This window comes from Macaca fascicularis, chromosome 7 (genome assembly GCF_037993035.2).
Source record: "Macaca fascicularis isolate 582-1 chromosome 7, T2T-MFA8v1.1".
Classification (NCBI taxonomy): domain Eukaryota; kingdom Metazoa; phylum Chordata; class Mammalia; order Primates; family Cercopithecidae; genus Macaca; species Macaca fascicularis.
Window position 1 is genome coordinate 98,118,712 of NC_088381.1, and position 17,566 is coordinate 98,136,277.

General features: G+C 39.3%; 1 long non-coding RNA gene across 1 annotated transcript; it reads right to left on the reverse strand.

The window, feature by feature from the left end:
• Positions 1-6,574: 6,574 nt before the first annotated feature.
• LOC141407271 (uncharacterized) lies at positions 6,575-14,838 on the reverse strand. The gene is made up of 2 exons (XR_012415691.1): positions 14,747-14,838; positions 6,575-9,575 (listed from the first exon to the last, which is right to left on the reverse strand). It is a non-coding gene; the product is annotated as an uncharacterized lncRNA (long non-coding RNA).
• Between the last annotated feature and the right edge of the window lie 2,728 nt (positions 14,839-17,566).

Here is a 17,566-nt window from a genome sequence, read left to right on the forward strand (position 1 = left end):
CTTTGCTCTAAAAGAATCACTGCATTTCCACTCTTAGTACAGGCAGTTTCAATAGGGCCCCAAGAATAGAATATGTGACTTGGGCTTAAGGCAATCATAGCATTTCATCATCTAGAAGCACAGTCATTGATGCAGGGATAAGCAAATGAACCAATTCAGGCTTATGTGAGTTGATCCAAGAACTTGTACGGGAGCTGCAAAGACAGCCTCTCTTTCTTAGGGGCTAGAAGCTTTGATGGTAGGAGTCTGAAGTTGTTTGGGGTCACCCCTGGGATTTTCAGGTAAATCAACCAAATATATTCCTTTGAAAAATGAATCCAGTTTGAGTTGGTTTTCAGTCCCTTAAAACCATGCATCCTACTGATGTATATGTTATGGGTCAAGCACCATCTGGGGTGCTAGACAAATAGAAATAAAATAGACATATTCTTGCCCACAAAGAACTCAAAGTGTGGCAGATAAAGAAATCATAAATCATCAAAAAACAAGAAACAGAAGGTGCCTTGGAGACCACGGTTTAAAGAACTATTTGAATTATTGTATTTTCCAGATGAAGAGGATGGGATGTTCTCACATGCAAAGGAGTTTTACCAATTGGTACCATCCATCAAAACTGTATAAATAAATAAATCCCAAACTAGACAGGAGAATGGGTAAACTGTAATATAATTAGAAAATAGACTAGAATTCAGCAGAGTATTTACAACCATGTGGATAACACTGAATGAAAAAATAGATTAAGGAATACATATAATATGATATCATTTAAGTAAAGTTTAAAAACAAGCAAACTCTAAAATAAATTATAGTTAAATACATATGTATCAAATTTATGGTTAAGCGCCATTCAGGATAGTGGTTACCTCAGTGAAGGACGGGTAGCAGCCAGGGGTTTGCAATGAACAAGTGACCTAGAAGAAGTGTCAACAGTATTTATAATGTCCCATTACCTAAGGATAATGGTGGCCCATTGGGTGTTCAGTTTATAGTTATGTTTTATAACTTATACATACATTATATATTTTTTATGTAGGAAATACTTCTTTTTTTTTTTTTTTTTGACACAGTCTTGCTCTGTTGCCCAGGCTGGAGTGCATGATCTCCACTCACTGCAACCTCCACCTCCCGGGTTCAAGCAATTCTCTTGCCCCAGCCTCCCAAGTAGCTAGTATTACAGACATGTGCCATGATGTCCAGCTAATTTTTGTGTTTTTAGTAGAGATGGGGTTTCACCATGTTGGCCAGGCTGGTCTCAAATTCCTGACCTCAGGTGATCCACCCACCTCAGCCTCCAAAAGTGCTGGGATTACAGGCGTGAGCCACTGTACTCGGCCAGAAATACTTCTTTAAATATGCTTTTCAAAACTATCTCCCAAATACGCTGATTCCTTCATATTTACTTTCTATATTTGCAATTTAAAAACCTATCACTAGTCATGTTGATCCAGATGCTGCTAGGGTTTTAACAAATCTTACTATGATTCATTATATGAATCCCTTTTCTAGATTTATGCAAATACAGTAGAAGATGGCTTTAAGTTCAAATGAATATATTTTCTTCTTGGTCCCATATTTCTACAGTGTGATTTTCAAGGTGACTCAATTTTCAATACTGAAATTTTGAATACTCAGAAAACGACATTTACGCCATTAAATCAAACATACATACAAACATCCCCCAAACTCTTGTCTATTAGTTCCAAAATCCCCACAATAAAAACAATAGAGGAATGATTTGATGACAGCCGCAGCTGCAGTTGTGTTGAACTCCTGGGTTTGTTTCATTTGAGTTTAATTATTTCTAATGAAACCTCTCCCTCTGTTTGGCCCTAACTAAGGTGTAGGATCACTTGAACTGTGCTGGCAGGTCTCAACTTGTAAGCACAAGTGGCCTCTTTAGCCCACAGGCATGCTGCCTTACACCTGGTACAGGCAGACAGAGAGAGATTAGGACCTGTGGGTGTAACTTAGTTGTGTCTGTCAACATCAGTCAATGCCAAGCTGTGGGAACAATTGTCAATAATGTAGGATCAGGTCCTGCTCATGAATTAGTTTTTCATCCCATTCAATCACTTTACTAAGTACCTACCCCATACAAGGCACTCAACCAGGTGTTTGGAGTGATGACATAGATGAGACCCAGTTCCCGCTTAGAGGAATTATTCCCAAGGTATATATTAGAGCAGTGGTTTTCAAACTCTAGTTCACATCAGAATCACCTGGAGAATTTGATAGCAACAGTTTCCTGGGTTCCACCATCAGGATTTCTGATTCAATAGGTCTGGAGTGTGAATCAAGAATTTCCCTAACATGTTCCCAAGTGAGGCTGATGCCGTAAGTTCATCAAACACGTTGTTAGAATCATTGCATTCGAGTGTTTCAGAGGCCCAGGAATCTCTCAGGTTGTTGGTGTACCTAACAAATAGTCATTGAAAATTTGATTTAAAGAATTTTTCTTCCACATGTATAGCAATTTTAAAAATATTACTGGCACTATTAATTATAAAAACAATCGTAATTGATGATACTTACAGAGTATTACGTGGCAGCACTAACTGCTTTATACACATTGCTTCAGTGAATCCTCACAGAAACTCAGTTCATTAGTTCCTTCTCACACGCTATAAGGAACTACCTGAGACTGAGTAATTCATAAAGAAAAGAGGTTTAATTGACTCACAGTTCCACAAGCTGTACAGGAAGCATGGCTGGGAAACTTATGATCAAGGTGGAAAGCGAAGGGGAAGCAAGCACATCTCACCGTGGTGGAGCAGGAGAGACAGAGAGCGAAAGGGGAGGTGCTACACACTTTCAAACAACCAGATCTCGTGAGAACTCATGCACTCTCACGAGAACAGCAGAGGGGAAATCCACTACCATGATTCAATCACCTCCAACCATGCCCCTCCTCCAACACATGGGGATTACAAGTGGACATGAGATTTGGGTAGGGACACAGAGTCAAACCATATCACTAAGTTAGGCTGGTGTTACGGATGAGGAAACCAAGGATTAGAGATGTTAAGAAACTTTCCCTCCACCGAGATTTCTCATTCTAAGCACTTGACTTTGTGGGCTGGATAATTCTTTGTTATGGGGCAGGGTGTTGTCTTGTACACTGCCCTAGGCACATAGTTTAGGAAGTGCCTAGCCATTTAACATCCTCAGCTACCATGAGGTTGTATGTATTTTTACTTCAGAAGCACAGAATTTTAAAGCTGGAAAGAATATTAGAAATTAGCTGAATGAATCCACCCACTTTCAGATAGGAATGCATGGTCCATAGAGGTATTACAGTGCTCTGACAGGAGCCAGGAGGAATTCACACCAATACACCGACTTCTTCTGCAGTGCACAAACTTTTCCTTATTTTGCTGCCCCATTTATTCTCAAGAAATATTCCCAGCCCATGTGCACTCGTGACAAGTGTGCTTTACTCTCTGCCAGCAAACACTCAAAAAGCAAATGGCCTGGCTCCTTCTCATTGCATGCCACAGAATGGATGAGAAAACGTATTGGGACCCCTGGGGAAGTTTTGTAAAAAGGCAGGTCCAAACAAAACAAACTGATGGGAGACGAAGACACTCATATAAACCTGCCGGGGTCTGCATTTCAAAAAGACAGCTCTGTCAGCAAAAATATAGAGTTTGCTCAATATGAAGAAATCTTGTAATAATATACAATTACCAAACATATAAATGTTAGCAAGTTGAATCACTCATCCAAGTAGTTTTCCTTGTCCAGAGTACAAATTGCAATAATTGGATGAAGACATCTGCACTATTTTAACCTGTCATGTTAAATATCTGTATTTTGTAACTCATCTTGATAGCTAATTTTCATGGAAGTATGTGTTAATTGAGCAAAAAAGACATCTTTAAGATGGTTATCATAAGATAATAACACCCTAGGGCATTGTGAGGCAAGAGGTACTGCTCTGGATCTGTGATTCTCCAAGGATATGATTATCACATGATAGCTGCCTCACCTCCTGAAGTGCTACCTTTCTGGGCTGCCTCCTTCTGACTCAGGTGGTTGGTATCCAGTCCCTCTGCTTCTCACAACATTGCACTATTCCAGGGAGGTTGTTTGGTTTCTCCAAAATAATACCTTAGGGCAAGACACAGTCAGAAAATCATTGTCCTTCAGAACAAGAAGATCACAGGGAAAGGTAAACTTGTTTATTTGGAAAATACACACACACGCAAACACACACACACAGTCATTCTCATCCTATTTCTGTGACCATCCTTTCCAAACTTCAAATGAACACTCTTATGCTGTATGCCTTCATTCCTCCTTAATGCTCAACAAGTCTTTGCCACCCACACCCTCTACATATAAAGTCTATTCTCTTTTTTAACAAAAACTACTTGTTTGATTATTATCTAGCTATTAATCCTTCATACTCCTAGCTGAGTATCATGGGCTTTATTTTCCCCCAAAGACTCTTCCTTAATACAGCACATTTTTCCTGTGCTAAGAACACGATGCAAGACAATTTAATGCATTAAATCACATTTATCAATTTGCAACGTTGAAAATGACCCCTATTCAGTTGTGACAATTAACTCCCACAACCAGCCAATTTGTACATAAAAGACTACAAGATTATTCAGTTGTATACCCATTCGGAGGAACAGCAACAGATCTCTTCCACTGACAGCAACCCTAGCCTTAGGAGTTCCAAACTTAACATATAAGCCATAGCAATATTTCTTAAAGGTAGTGCTGCAGAAGTCAATATGGAATGAAAACTACATTTTCTTAATTTGTTATTTAAGCCTTTCATTGTACGGAATGAAGAGTTGCTATTATTGTAATGTTTACTTTTGAATACATAAACTGTGAAATAATGGCAAAAACATTTGAAAAGTAGCCAGAAGATAAGATAAAAACTCCTTATTGACTGTATCTCAGATTCACACACACACACACACACACACACACACACACACACACAAAGAATGTGAAGTGCTTTAAGGCTGTTCTTGAAACTCCAGTTAGAACAAGGAAGGAGACTGTCAATCCTCAGTAATGTATAAAGATTTGAAGTTCTGGATGCATTTTCCTGCTTTGAGTGCATGAAGTCGTCTTTGTTTCAGGTTTCCTTGGCAACCGTTCTCGAAGTGTATACGGGAAGAACAGGTCCTAAATGGAGTCTGGTCTGAAGAGGGCCTTAAAAAAAAAAGTCTAAGTTCCCTATTTTTATTCCTGCAGAAGTGCGTGTGCGTAATGAAGAATGCACAAGAAAGAACACATCATTTTCCACAATCACGGCTACCAATGTGACAGTGAGCTAACAATGATTTTTCAAAGCCTGTGTTGTGTTTCTGCCTGTGAGACATCTAAGGCGGCATGGACTTCCTAGAAAGTTCTTTTACAGACCATTTTCATCTCAGAGCTGCCTCAATCGCCAAAGATAAATGGGAGCTATCTGCGTTTGGTGATGCTCTAACTCCAAGTGATTTCTCTTCATAGGAAATTTTCTTTTTTTTTTTTTTTTTTTGAGACGGAGTCTCGCTCTGCCGCCCAGGCTGGAGTGCAGTGGCCGGATCTCAGCTCACTGCAAGCTCCGCCTCCCGGGTTCACGCCATTCTCCTGCCTCAGCCTCCCGAGTAGTTGGGACTACAGGCGCCCGCCACCGCGCCCGGCTAGTTTTTTGTATTTTTTAGTAGAGACGGGGTTTCACCGTGTTAGCCAGGATGGTCTCGATCTCCTGACCTCGTGATCCACCCGTCTCGGCCTCCCAAAGTGCTGGGATTACAGGCTTGAGCCACCGTGCCCGGCCTAGGAAATTTTCATAATGTCACCCTCAAAGATAAAAGTTTATTGGAATTGTTAACAATTGACTTTCTCATTTACAAAGGCAATACCTTGCTTAGTCATTTTCTGTGTCTGTGGCCTCCACTTCCTAACCTCTTATTCAGACCTTGCTTTACGCGTCTCCCATATTAATGTCCCTGTTATTGTAGCTTGACCTAGCAGCAGACCCAATACCTCTACTCAGAGCTTATCCTATGCCACTTCAGTTGATGTCTTTCTTAAAACCTTCTTCTGACCTGGTTTTGTGACTGCTGTTTTCTTCCATTTTCTTATTTTGCTCACAGAGTCAGGTCTAGAGAAAGGCAATTGGGGCACTTTTCTTGGCACAAAATTTGAGGTGCAAAAAAACTCAGTAATCAAAATAAGTAATATCTTAATGCAATATTAAGAAAGTGAAATTAAATGCAAAAAATCAATAATGAACAAAATGTTAAAATTATAAATAAAAAGGGATTCATGCTGATTTGATCAAGTCAATATTCATTAAAATGCTTTTACTACCCCCTTTCAGGACTCCACCATGCCATGCCCAAATTTTAAAAATTTTAAATTTTGTGTTGTCATGGTACTTCTATTTCAAGAACCTTTATTTAGCACTTTTATTACATGTCACCAATCATTATTCACACACACACACATACATATTCATCTTTTCTCTTTCAATTATTGTTAGTGGTTTTCTTGAATCCTCTCCCCAGATGTGGTATGTAGATAATACATTTTCTTACTTCTTATATATTCTCAAATATTTTTATTTGCCCAAACAAGTGAGGGGTACATTGATTGGATGTAGGATTCTTGGGTTGCCTTCTTTTACTGTCAGTATTCTTCAGATATTATTCTGCTGTCTTCCGTCCTGCAGTGTTGTAGACGAGAGGTCTGATTGCCAGTTTGAGTCTCATTCTTTTCGAAAATAGTTTGTTCCTTCTCTCTGTGAACTTACACAATTGTCCTTCTATCCTTTGAGCTCAGGAAGATTATTGGGCTAGGCCTAGGTTGTTTTTTCTTCACAATCGCTCCTGGAACTCAGTGAGCCCTTTCAATCTCTACCTTAAATTTTCTTTCAACACAGAGAAACGGTTTTCTATTGTTTGTTTAGTTATTGCCTCTTCTCCATTGATTCCTATTTCTCCTTATGAAATTTCTATTGTTTGTACCTTGGGTACCCTATATCTGTCCTCCAAAATCGTTTATCTTTTCCTTCTTATTTTCTTTATCTTCTGTTTCTATTCTGATGTGGTGTCCCCACCACCCCCACCCCACTTAATTTTCCAGGCCACTGAATCAGAATTCAATGGTGACTATCTTCAATTTGTCTATTGATTTTTTTCATTCAAAAATTGTGAGATTTTTAGGTTCAAGAATTTGAGAGATTTTGTAGTATGTTGGAACCTTGAATGTCTTGTTAATTTTTGCCCAAGTTGTTCTCTGTCTCCACCAGCAGTTCTATTTTTATTTAGGAGCTACATATTCTGGATATTGTTCTTCTATCATTGCTAGATCCCCTAGTTTTCTTCACCAACTTCTGACCCACTCTCAGACCTGAGATTCACCCCTTGGGGTGCCCTCAATAGAAGTATTCTGCTTCCACAGATCATCTCTAGCAGGAGGTTTGTCAGTTTGCTATCTGGGCATAAGAAAAAAGACCCTCATCCCTGCTGTGACTCTCCCCTGCAATCAAGATGTGATAGTTAATTTTATGTGTCAGTTTGACTCATTAAGGAATGCCCAGATAGCTGGTAAAACATTATTTCTGGGTGTATCTGTGAGGCTGTTTCTAGAAAAGATTTACCTTTAGGTGGGGCACGGTGGCTCACACCTGTAATCCTAGCCCCTTGGGAGGCCAAGGCAGGTGGACCACTTTAGGTCAGGAGTTTGAGACCAGGCTGGCCAACATGGTGAAACCCTGTCTCTACTAAAAATACAAAAATTAGCCAAGCATGGTGGCAGATGCCTGTAATCCCAGCTACTAGGGAGGCTGAAGCAGAAGAATTGCTTGAATCCAGGAGGTGGAGGTTGCAGTGAGCCAAGATCGTGCCACAGCACTCCAGTCTGGGGGACAAGAATGAAACTCCATCTCAAAAAAAAAAAAAAAAAAAAAAGCAAAGAAAAAAAAGATTCACCTTTGAAACAGTAGACTAAGTAGGATGATCTGCCCTCGCCAATGCCAGTGGGCATCATCCATCCCATTGAGGACCTGACCTGGGTAGAAGAAAATTGCTCAGCTTTCTCCCATCCCAACCCCCAGTTCTAGGCCTTTGGCCTTAGACCGAATTACACCAGTAGTTTTCATGGTTTTCCAGCTGCAGATGGCCTAACTTAGGACTTTTCAGCCTCCAAAATCATGTGAGCCAATTCCCCTAAGAAATCTTTTTGTATATCTACCTATCCTATTGATTCTGCTTTTCTGGAGAACCCTGACTAATACCCTAACAAAGCGAGGGTTCTGCCAGCCTCCAGGGTAGAATGCTAGCACTCACCTGCTCAGCCTCCCCTCGACTCCTGAAGCCAGAAAGGCCACTTCCTTGGAGAGATGCTCTTCCTTGGAAAGAAGGTTAGGGTGCTCCTGAGATGTCCATGGGCTAAGGCCTCTCCCGGATGTGTGCTGTGCTGGTTTCTCACAGCTCAGTGTTCTGCTGCAGTCCACAGGCCCTCCTTCCACCCAGAGAGCAAAAGGCTTTGTGCTTGCTCTTCCCATCCAACCCTGGAAGAGTTCAGGGCCTTGCTCACACCTTCTATATCCTGCCCATAGCCAAAAAACTCCTCAGCATCCCAGAGGTGGCAGGTACCTAGAGTTGGACAAGGAGCATAGTACCTGCTGATTTAAGCTCTCTCCAGAATCGGACATGTTGATTTTTTTCAACCCTTGAAACTTTCCTTTCCTGTGTTCTTTATTTCAGTCAATGTCATTGGAATCTCCTATTGCTCTGGTGCAAAACGTTAGTTATTTCTAACTGCTCTCTCTCTTTCTTATCATCCTCTTTTAATTGGCCTACAAGTATTTGTTTTTAAATTGTATCTCTACATTGTCTCTTAAATTCATTTCCTCATACAGATTTCCATCTGCCACATCATTTTTCAAGCCTTCATTAACCTCCAGCCTAAATTTTTGCATTAGCTGCATAACTGATTTCTCTCCCTCTAATTTAGTCTATATTCTGCTAACAGATACTAAAGCAAAATTGTGACTGAGTCATCCCATTATCTACTGAAATCAAATCATCCAAGGCTTTCTCCCATAAATCTTCACAAATTAATCACACACACACGTGCACGTGCATACATGAGCATGAACACACACACACAGAGACACACACAGACACACATACACACCTTTCCTCCTAGGACACTTTAAAAATTATGGACTAGCACTTTCCTGAATTCTAGTTGGGTTTATCTTCTTTCTTTGTAGTCTCTCCCACTCCATCTCCTCTCCAACTCCTATCTTATCCTCTAAGGCCCAACTTGGAAAGATACATCTTTTTCCACAGAGAATTTCCCCTGTCCTTTCTCTGATTTAATACATACCAGTCTCATTCTTCTGCAGCATTTTCTTCAAACCTGTACTATAATTTGCATTTCACTCGCTATAACTTGTAAACTCCTTTAAGACAATGATTATGTGCGGCTTACCTTTGCTTCCTTCCCTACCTGGGGCATAGCAGGCACTTCTTTAGCAGTGAATGGAGTAAAACTGTTCAGATCAACATTTATTTGTCCTCTCCAATGTGCCAAGCAGTGACCTAGTACTTGAGATAAAAGATTAAATTAACACGGATGCCATCCTCAGGTGTTCAATATGCCAAGTTCTGTATTTCATCTAAATAACCTGATATGCATCAATGTATGTATACATGTGCATCTAAATGCAGACATCCTCTGGAAATGCTGCCTGGTGGTTTTGCCTGCTTCCTCATCTACTTTTGAGAGTAGATGTTATACCGGGTCTAGAGATCACTTCAGGACAGAGGCAGATGATGCAGGGAAAATTAAGATTCAAGACAATGTTGAGACTGTATATCAGGTAAGCAACACAATTCAAGTCAGAGAGATTTTGGAAAGATAGTTAGCATTGGAAACTTCACATTTCTGCATTGATCAGCAGTTGGTGGTTGTCTTGTCTGTCTTAGGCCTCACAAATCCCAACAGAGTATGGTCCAATACAAGCCCTCCTGTGCCTGGCTGCCCTGCCCACATTTCCAGGCAATGGTCAATGTTTCTTTTATAGAGCTATTGAGAAATTGAGATGTCTTGGGTTCAATGCCAGTCTCCCCATCAGTTCCCACCTGTTACCCTGATTCACAATCTTTCGCTCTATAGCTATGGCTGGTATCCAGGTGCACAGGATGCACCTCTCTGTGGATTATCATTGTATTTCCTGTGGATTATCATTGTATTTCCTCTGAGTCGGCAGGCTCGCTGAGGGTCTATAACAGTTACTGATTCTGGCCTTACAAAACCATGCTTATAATGAGACAAACAGGCCACAACCATTTAGTTTTTGAGAGCTCAGATGAAATTTAAGACTTTGAAGAAGTTGGAGTCAAGATAAAATACCCTCTTACTGATACTGTTGACAAATTATAAGCCTGGATAGTACTTACTTCTGACTCAATATAGGAGTGTTATATTAGGGCTTATCCAAAAAGGAAGAATGTGGAGGTAATAAATTGCTGCCCCAGAAGAGTCAATGATGTGCTGAGTTCTACATTACATGGTATGAGTTAAAGTCATTTCCTGCTGAACCATTTGATTTGGGGCACAATATTTAACTTCTCTGGTATCATTTTCCAGTTTGATAAGGCAAAGGACTAGAACTACTGACTTTTTATTTATATAGAGCAAGAGGCTATGATTCAATAATGTTTTCCAGAATTAGAAGTAGTTAAATATAAGTCTTCTGAGGACAATAGAAGGAGAAGACAAAGTCAAAACTTGAGAGATTTGGGAGGCACTAATCTACAAAGTGGCTTGTTAACCATTGAATTGCAGGAGACAGAATTCTGGATTCCTTTCTTTACTATCTGCCGCCTGGTGCACCAGGCTGGTTTTTTTGATCATACATTGATTATTCCCCTAAATTTACTCAAGCAGTTATGATAGAAAATGATTCCAAAAGTACCATGACTGCATTTGTCAAGGAAGAAATGGGTTAATGTCAAGAAGCCACTGACTCTTTTGAATTCCAGTATCTAAATGGCTATTGTTCCTCTCAGCACAGAATTTTCTAGAAGACAAAACACATACTAAAGCTCTAACAAGAAAATATCCTTTAAAGATACAAAGAGACTGGGGCTCCACTAATGTAATATAAAAATTCAATGTGCAAGTAAGATGCCAGAGTTGGATTGATTGCTGTGTACAACAGTGACATGAGTATAAAGACTCCCTAAGGTTAAATTGGGCTCCTGCATTGAAATTCTAATTAGAAATATGAGTGCCCTGACTCTGTGAAAGTACATGTGTGTTTAATTATTCTCCTTTTCACCTTATCTCTTCCATTACTTTATACACTTTTCCCTCCTCCTTTCTCACTGTTTTCAAGAAACCCATGCTCCTTGCTTAATCTAAGTGCGGGCCTTCCTTTAAGCTGGCATTAATTGACAAGCAGTGTTTAATTATTATTTTTCATGTCTGAAGAGGGCTAATATTAACTCTCCATGAGCCCAAAGGTGACCTCAGCCCCCTTGTTTCTGGTGGCACCACTCTGCCTGCATCACTGGCATTTCTTTAGTCAGACAGACATGCCACATGTTCTTCTTCATTTTAATGGTTTATAGCTATATTTGTGCTAATCAAGGCTGCTGGGTGCCTCACTTATCTTCTAGCATTGTGTTTGAAAATTTAGTACCTTGGACAAGATTAAGTAATGTCTACAGGATCTAAATGGTATGTATACATATATACATATGTGTGTGTGTGTGTGTATGTATATATATATATATATATATATATATATATATATATATATATTTTTTTTTTTTTTTTTAAGTAGCTTTGAGGACTATTGACCTGGAGTCTTCTTAAGGCCAGGAATGTACCTTGTCGGACTGGCATCTTCAGCTGACACCCAGCACCTGATATTGCTCCATGTTTGATTGACTAATAGGTATATCTAAAGGACCTGAAAACCATGTGTTTATACCTTGGTGCTCTGGATTAAGACTGGGAACTCACATATTGCCATAATCATGATGATCTGGTTTTTCCCTAAATTCATCAGCCACACCAGAAATCTAGCTAGTCCACCAGCATAATCAAGTTTCCAAATCAAAGCTAGAGAAGTTCTGTTGACATTAAGTCTGAGATAATCTGCTTTTCAAAAAGGGTTGTTATTCAGTCTTCTTTATCACTCTATGTGGACCTTGAACCTAGAGTGTACATTTATTCAGGGGATTTTTTAACTCAGAAACTAAAAGGCAAAGAAGCTCATGGCCTGAAATCTGAGCCTTATTCTAAACACTTCTTGAGTTACAATGGGACCTGAAATGCCAAAGAGAAATGAAAGTTACCCCAGTAAGTCAGAGGTCAAATCCCCTAAGGACAACTAAGTGTCAAGGATTAAGACATAAGGGACCAGTAGGTCCTCTAGGTCCAAGATCAACAGGTCCAAGATCCTGCTAAGCCCAGGAAATTCAGGTCAAAACCATGTTAGCTTCAAAAGTTAGTGTTGTCAGGCACAGCCATAGGTCCCCAAAGTCTCAAGGTTCTAGGTGGCCCTTAGAAGTAACATGGCAAGTGGAAAGAGCAAAGGTCTAGAGTCCACAAACCCTGCCCTGCACTCCTGATTCCATTACACAACTTTAGGCAGAACATATCTTTAAAGTTATTATATTAAAGAGCTATCTTATGGGATTATTGTGGGGGATGAAATGAGATGATACATATGAAAGCACTTTGAAGATTTTAAGTTGCTTTACAAATTTTAATTATTATTCGCTTGGGACACGCATTTCCTTACAAGTAGTAGAAAATAAGAGTTCAACTGGTACTGTGGTTCAGCCAAATATAGATTTAACAAGAGTTTTTCCCCACCAGTTAGTTCTGCCATCTATGAAACATACAAAAAGAAACAACAAACTTTGGAAAACAAGCCATTCATAAATCAGGAACTGCCCGCATATGCATTGTAATTGAAAGCCTTCAAACTATTAATGCCCATAAGGGGCAAGAACTTGGAACAGATCCTATGTTGAACATTCTTCTTTCAATCTAGATCTATTAACTTGCACTATTAGTCATCAAGTAAATAAATCACAGACTCAAATTTATCTCTGCCAGGCTCCACAAATAACTGCTTGTATGCTAATAGTATCAAAGAAAATAGTAATTGTAGTTCAAAAAAAAATCCATTCGTGGTTCTCAAAATGTGGCCCTGGACCAGCAGCATCAACATCACCTGGAAACTTGTTAGTTTCCACGTTCTTGAGCCCCATTCAGATCTGCTGAATGAGAAACTCCAGAAATGGGGCCCAGCAAACTATATTTTAATAAGCCCCTCTGGTGATTCTGATGCTCTGTAGAAGTCTGAGAACGACTACATTAGATTGAGAACAAAAATAGCAACATAGCATGATGTTCTTATTTGCAAATTATTAGGGATCTTAAATCATTTTAACATGCCTTAGTATGGCTGAAATTTCAATACAATATCTACAATTAAAAATCACAACTAGTGAATGCATGACCAAGACAGCATAGCTCTTTAACTTGTATCTGTAGGCTTGTTGTTTAATAAAGTTCATTTTTTCATCCTTAGTCTGAATAGATAAATGCCTTGGTCAATAATTTCCTACAACACTCAAGCAAATCAAACACTCTCATAAAATCTGAGCATATTTTTATTTACTAAAGACTCTAATCAAGGTGGAAGCTCTTAAAAGTAGTCTTGGTAGTAGAAATGTAAATTAAACTCAGTTCATTAGTTTGTAACAAAATTCTTTCTCCTTTGACTTTTATTGATTCATTTATTTTTTGAAGCACTGTCTCACTCTATCATCCAGGCTAGAGTGCAGTGGCACGGTCTCAGCTCACAGCAACCTCCACCTCCTGGATTCAAATGATTCTTCTGCCTCAGCCTCCCAAGTAGCTGGGATTACAGGCACATGCTACCACGCCTGGCTAATTTTTGTATTTTTAGTAGAGATGGGGTTTCACCATGTTGGTCAGGCTGGTCTCGAACTCCTGACCTAGGTGATCTGCCTGCCTCAGCCTCCCAAAGTTTTAGGATTACAGGCATGAGCCACTGTGCCCGGCTCTTGTTTGACTTTTAATGGTATTTAAGCCTGGCTATTATGTTAATACCATTCCTTATAAAACTTATAATGTACTTTAATAATATAGATTATAAAAATCACAATTTAATAGGGTAGGGTGAGAACAACATAGACTTTCAGGAAAAATAGAGGTTGGCATTTTTTATATACAATTATAGAAAAGAAATTTTATTTGACAGATGATTAGCAGTAAAACATTGATTTTTCTCTTTTACCCATTTACCATCAGCTACATATGTATCAATAAGAATGTAAACATCTCCTAAGAACCAGTCAACCATTTTTTTCTTTCATAAATACCATGGCTTTTAGATATTATGTAAAAATGAAGTTTTATTGCATGCATTACCCCAGTGTTTACTTCACATCATGTTTAGGTGTGAGGGTTAGTGCCCCTTGGTGGGAGGACTCAGAACACTTGGCTCTAGAATGCTGCCAGTCTCCACTACACTTCTGGGTCGCTGGAAATGATGGCCAGATAGTTTGGAGGAAGCACTGTAATATTTTCAGAACAAGTTGGATTTTCCCAAAAGTTCCTCATCTACAATTACCAATATTAAATGCAATCTTCCTACCACAAACCATAGTTTGTGAAGTTAAAAATAAAGGCAGACCAGAGCACTCTCTCCTTTATTCTCACTCACCCTCCTTGTTCTTGCAACATCTGGAACCAGTATCAGGGCTTCCTTCCGTTTTCCAATCCCCTCAGCACCCAGTAGCATCCACCTGAGGAGAGAAAGCCCAGCCGCACCCTCCAGCCTGACTATAATTTTGTCTCCAGGCAACTGCAGTAGGATGTCTACTCTTCTCTATTCCCCCCTATTTTAAGTGTTGCTCCACACAGCTTGACATGACACTTCTTGCCTAAGAGAAAGTTCTGTTTTTCCCCAAATGAAAACTGAAATCGACAGAATAACATTTGTAGCCTTAGGGAGCCTACTGATGAGAAAACTGGTAGTCTAGGATTTAACATGTAAATCTTGGAGGTGTGGGATTGAGAAAAAGGGAGTGAGCTGCTAAATTTAGGAGAATACCATAGATCATGAATCATGTAGGTATAAAAGTTAACATATCTAAATATTTTTAAATAATCCTTTATAATAGTATTTTATAATTACAGCGGGACCCTCTGGTGTGTGAATTATGGTGTATTCATGTTTAGTTGCATTGACTGCACTCGGCTTTTAGCCATGTGCCTAGCAACACACTGGGCATGAATTAATGTGCAATAATTCATGGCCTGTTGTGCCTTATTAAATATAGCATTGATTCAATTTTAGAACTGCAACATAATGACTCAAATATTTTTCAGAATGCTAAGTGCCCCATACGATTTTCATTTGAGAGCCTGTTTTCACATTTGCAACCCTCAGTTACAATAGTAACATTTTTCTACTGCAGAGCAAAGAAAAATGCAATTGCCCACCAAAAATTAAAATCAAATGCCAAGAGGAATTACCTCCTGAATCACCCTATTTTTCCCCAATAAATCTGAGTCTCCAAAAAAAAAAGTCTACTTTAAATGGAGGGAGAGAAGGTTTGGGGGTTTCTATTTAGGCCATTTGAAAAACTATTTTTAAAAACTTTCAATGTATTTGTTCTCCATTATGCTGGGAATCAGAACAAAATAATAACAGATCATGTTTAGAGGGGAAAATGCCTGGTGGCAAGTCAGGAGAGTGGTGATTTAATTCTGATTCTGCTAATCTATTCTACAATTGCCAGTGGTCACATAATCACTCCTTGCCTCGGTTTCTCCATCTATAAAATAGGTTTAATTTTCTTTTTAAGGAGTTGTGAGAATCAAACTACATAAATCTATGAAGATGCTATATAAGTATAAATTAGTATAGGCAGTGTGCCTAGCCCCATGGTAAGTACACTTTCAGCTAAAGAGCTTTCATATCCACTATCTCATTGAAAACTCCCAACAATATTGTGGGTGGACAGGGACTATTTTCCCATTTCACAGCTGGCTTTGGCCACAGGATGCTCTTCCTCTCAGTGGAAGACACACAGGAAGCAGTGAATGACCTACACAGAATAAACCACGATTTGCAGTGTCACAGTTAGAGTGTCCTCATAACCACTGGAGGAAGAAGCAGAGGCAAAATGACACAACTTAGTAGCAAAGTAAAAATCCAAATTCCAGTTGACTAACTTTCAGCCAGACCGAAGACTACCTTTTTTTGAAAAGGTTGAGCAATTGCCTTGTAACTTCCGCTTGAGCCAGTGAGAAGCCTGGCTTATAAACCAAATCACTGTTTTATAAATGATAGTATTCAGTCAGTCCAAATCTCAGACTGCAATACTTTTCCAATGGATATCCTTCCAAGTCTTCATGTTCACAATGTACTTTTTAAGTGACTTTTGATTTACTTTAGACCTATTAGAAGATCTAGATTTTATTAATTGAAAGGGGTTATGAGACTTTTCTTTCGTTATTAGTTAGCTACCATGCCCTACCTCTTCCAGAATTCTAATGTTCTGCAAGAATAAGTTGTAAAAAACCTGCGAAAAAACCAGTGTCTCTCATCTAGCTCATGCTTTTGACCCTGCCATTTCGAGCATAAAATCACCTCTGGCACCAATACGGCAATTAAAAATCTTGGCCTGGGACAATTTAATTATATCTTTTGTAATATGAGAAAAAATTGTTTGGGATCACAACTCTGACCAGCCTTCCTGGGATAGAATATGTTATAAACTAGGGATCAGTGTATCTCCGTGTATTCATTCCAAATACACAGACGTGGGAACATACTAACAGAGTTCCTTTAGAGTAAGTCAGACCTGGGATGTAACTGCACCATCATCATTACTATTAAATGGCCTTGGAAAAGGGACCTCATCTCTCTAAGTATGTTCTTCATTGGTGAACAGGACTGAAACAGTTTCTACCTCATATAGCATGAGAAATCAATGAAACACTCCATTATAAGCCACTGAGGACAGAGCCTAACATATAGTAAGCATTCAAAAATGCTAATATTAGGTTAGAGAAAAAACTGGGGTCCAGATTTTACATGAGATACTAATCCAGTGCTATTTATTATGGGCCAAATATATCTCAAGCCTCACCTTTGCTCTCATGTTATAGGTCCATCATTACAGGATATTATCAAATATATGAATACTCTTAGCATACTCCTATTACTACACATAATCCTCAATGCACTCAGTATGTTCCTATGTTACAGTTCACATTCTGCCTTATACCAGACAGGGACTGCATATGCTGCGCAAGGACGAGGACAGTGCTATGCATCTATCAAGCTGGAGTCCAGTAAGGGTCAGTTGAATCATATGGAAGATGGCTGGTCTGGGTGAGGTATTTGCTGTTAAGAGTTTTGCTTGGGATCCCACAGAGTAAGGCATCCATCAGCCAGTGCTTGCGCAGCATATTGAAGCAGATGCTTTTAGATGATGCAGTTATTGCTTTCTGAATATCCCCAGGGGCTTAA